The 4,176-nt window shown below is 36.0% G+C and overlaps 1 non-coding gene across 1 annotated transcript; it reads left to right on the top strand.

Annotated features, from left to right (window-relative positions):
* The first annotated feature begins 644 nt into the window (after window positions 1-644).
* Window positions 645-749, top strand: LOC125147005 (U6 spliceosomal RNA). Its single transcript, XR_007144958.1, has one exon. It is a non-coding gene; the product is annotated as a U6 spliceosomal RNA (small nuclear RNA).
* The last annotated feature ends 3,427 nt before the right edge of the window (window positions 750-4,176 follow it).

Here is a 4,176-nt window from a genome sequence, read left to right as displayed (position 1 = left end):
CCCCCATTCATGCTCTGTCTCTCTCTGTCCCAAAAATAAATAAACGTTGAAAAAAAAAAAATTAGCGGGCATTAAATAAGGGCAAAAATAACTATACACAATGAGAAGAAAAATCGATAAATCAAAAGACTCAGGGCTAACACAGAGGATGGAATGAGCAGACAAGAACATTAAAATGAATATTATAATTGCATTCCATGTGTTCAAAAAACTATAAGATTGAACATGCTAAGTAACACCTTGAAGATATAAAAAAGATCATACTGAATTTATGATTAAAACTACAATGAGTTAGGGTGCCTGGGTGGCTCAGTCAGTTGAACATATCCGACTTCAGCTCAGGTTCTGATCTCGCAGTTCATGAGTTCGAGGCCACGTTGGGCTCTGTACTGACAGCTCAGAGCTCGGAGCCTGTTTCAGATTCTGAGTCTCCCTCTCTGTGTCCCTCCCCCACTCGTGTTCTCTCTCTCTCTCTCAAAAATAAACATTTAAAAAAATTTTTTTAAACTACAATGAGATTAATGAGATCAGATAAAACTACGACATCTGAGAGTAAATATACACTTGATAAGATTAATAGCAGATTACACATTGCAGAAGAAAATATCACTGAACTTGAAAATGCAGCAATATAAACAATCTCACTGCTCACTCTGGCAGCACATGCACTAAAATTGGAACAACAGAGAGAAGATTAGCATAACCCCTGCACAAGGATGACACAAATTTCTGAAGTATTCCATATTTTTAAAAACATTCATAAGTACAAGGGCGCCTTGGTGCCTCAGTCAGTTAAGCCTCTAATTCTTGATCTCAGCTCAGGTCACAATCTCAGTTTCAGGAATTTGAACCCCACATCGGGCTCTGTGCCGACAGCGTTGAGCCTGCCTGGGATTCTTTCTCTCCTCTCTCTCTGCCCCTCCCCTACTGGTGCTGTATGCGCCCCCCTCTCAAAATAAATAAACATTAAACAAAAATTTTTTGGGGGCGCCTGGGAGGCGCAGTCGGTTAAGCGTCCGACTTCAGCCAGGTCACGATCTCGCGGTCCGTGAGTTCGAGCCCCGCGTCGGGCTCTGGGCTGATGGCCCGGAGCCTGGAGCCTGTTTCTGATTCTGTGTCTCCCTCTTTCCCTGCCCCTCTCCCGTTCATGCTCTGTCTCTCTCTGTCCCAAAAATAAATAAACGTTGAAAAAAAAAAAAGTTTAAAAAAAAAAAAAATTTTTTTAAAGATTCATAAATACAGAGTACAAACTGGTAGACGCCAGAGGGAAATGAGTGGGGAGGGGGGATGAATGAAATACATGAGGGGGATCAAGAGGTACAATCTATCAGTTATAAAATAGTCATGGAGATGAAACATAAAACACAAGGAATATAATCAAATCACTGTAATAACATTGTACGGTGACAGATGGCAACTGCACTTACCATGGTGAACAACGTGTAATGTACAGAATCGTCAAATTACTGTGTTGTATACATGAAACTAATATAACGTTGTATGTCAACATTGTATTCTTCGGTTAGAAAAATAACATTAAAAAATAATCCCAAATGAAACTGAGAAAAAAAATGTTTTAAAAGACTTAAAAACAAAAATGAACACAGCATCACTGACCTGTGGGACAATATTAACTGGCATAATATAGGTGCAATGAGAGTCTTCAAAGAAGGGGAAAAGAGGACAAAAAACATATCTGAAGAAATAATGGCTTAAAAATCTCCAAATTTGACAATAATAAAGATGTAAAGCTTAACAAAAACTAAGCACAAGAAACATGAAGAAAACTACAAAAGAATGAATCATGATCTAACTGCTCAGTAACAGTGATGTAGAGAAAGTCTTAAAAACACTAGGAGAGGGGCACCTGGGTGATTCAGTCGGTTAAACATCTGACCTCAGCTCAGGTCATGATCTCACGGTTCACGGGTTTGAGCCCCCCCGTCAGGCTCTGTGTTGACAGCTCAGAGTCTGGATCTTGCTTCGGATTCTGTCTCTCCCTTTCTCTGTATCCCTTCCCCGCTCACACTCTGTCTCTCTCTCTCTCAAAAATAAATAAACATTAAAAAAAAAATTTTTTTTTAAAGCACCAGGAGAAAAAGACACGTTACACAGAGAAGAACAAAGCATGACAGATTTCATATCACTGACAATGCAATATCTCTAAATTATTTCAATAAATACTTTCAAGCATTTTAGTACTGTCAACCTAGGATTCTATGCCCAAACTATCTCTCAAAAATGAGATAAAATAAATATCTTTTTCATTCAGACACATAAAAACTGAAATAATTCATTTGCAACAGACTTGCACTGTAACAAATGTTAAATGAAGCCCTCCAAGCACTGGAAAATTTTATCAGATGAATATGTATAATTACATAAAAGAATGTAAACATACAAGAAATGGTAATTTTGTGAGCCTATATAACATTTTTCCCACCATTATCTAAATATTTTAAAAGAAAGTGATTTAAAAAAAAAAAGAATGTAGCAAGGAATTTACAGCATTTATATATCAATGAAATGTATGACAACAATATCACAAATGCCAAAAGGGAAAAATACTATTGCAACATTCTTATACCAAATGTGAAATGACATAACTATTGCCTGAAGGCAGACTATGTTAAGTTTTAGAGGTGTGTAAAAACAATAATGCAACTTTTGTAATAGTACAGTATAGAATTACATTATCAAGACAACAAAGGAGATAAAATAGGGCCATTAAAATTATTAAGTAGTCAAACAAAAAGGCAAAAAAGAAGAAAGAGCTGACCAGTGGGGGAGAAAAGACAGGAAAAATGAAAAACAAATAACAAGTAGCAAGGTGGCAGATTTAAATCTCATTGTATCAAAAAATCATATTAAATATAATTGGCATGTGACCCAAATTAAAAGATTTATAATTAGATAAACAGCAAGATTCAACCACAGCCACCTATGAGAACCTCACTTCAAATATCAAGACAGAGTAGTTTGTAAAATTCAAACAATGCAAAAAGGTACACCACAGTAATACTGGTAACAAGAAAGTTGGCATGGCTATAGCAACAACAGACAAAGTAAATTTCAGAGCAAAATATTTCACCAGGGATAATGAAGGTCTTTTCATCATAATAAAGGTGTCAGCTCATCAAGCAGAACTAATAACGGAGTTTCAAAATTCTTAAAACAGAAACAGACCAAACAGCAAGGAGAAACAGGCAAAGCTACAAAATTATATTGAGATATTTCATATTTCAACTTTCTTTTCTCAAAAATTGACAGAAAATACAAAAAAAATCAGTAAGTATACAGAAGAGTTGGAAAGCACTTCCAATCAGTTTAACTTACATCTCATCCAGTAAGGGAAGAATACACATTCCTTTTTTTTTTTTTTTCTTTTTGGGAGAGAGAGACAGAGAAAGAGAGAGAGAGAGAGAGAGAGCAATTGAGTAGGGGGGGAGCGAGAGAGAGAATCCCAAGCAGGCTCCATGCTCAGCACAGAGCCCCACATGGAGGTCAATCCTATGACCCTGGGATAATGACCTGAGCAGAGATCAAGAGTGACATTTAACCGAATGAACCACCCAGGTGTCCCCCTGAGAAGAATACACATTCTATTCAGCTTCACATGAAACAGTAAGCAAGAGAGATCATACTCTTGGAGATAAAACAAGTTTGAATAAATTGTAAATGATCAGAGTCATACAAAATATGTTCTCGGACCCCAATGCAATTGAGTAAGACAAGAGTAGAAGAACTATGCCTGGAAAACACCAAATATGGGGAAATTAAACAACATGTACCTAAATAATCCCCACATCAAAGAAGAAATTAAAGAGGACAAGAGAAATGAAAAGAGATTGCATTTTTTCCCTAATTTAAATAAAATGGTCATACAGCACTGTGTAAGTTTAAGTATACAGCATAATAATTTGATGAAAAAGTTTTTTTGAATTGTAGGAAAATAGAAATGTGGTACATAATTTGTGAGATGCCACTGATTAGAGAGAAATGCACAGGACTAAATGCCTACATTACGAAGAATAAAGATCATAAAATGGTGACATCAACTTCTACCTTAGAAATTAAAAAAACAAAAACAACAACAACAACAACAACCCAGAACAAATAAACCCAAATTAGGAAAAAGAAAGAAAATAATAAAGATCAGAATGGAAATCAATAAAA

This window comes from Prionailurus viverrinus, chromosome A1 (genome assembly GCF_022837055.1).
Source record: "Prionailurus viverrinus isolate Anna chromosome A1, UM_Priviv_1.0, whole genome shotgun sequence".
In the NCBI taxonomy this organism is placed as follows: Eukaryota; Metazoa; Chordata; class Mammalia; order Carnivora; family Felidae; genus Prionailurus; species Prionailurus viverrinus.
The sequence above is the reverse complement of the archived record's forward strand: the minus strand, read 5'-3'. Positions and strand labels throughout refer to the sequence as shown.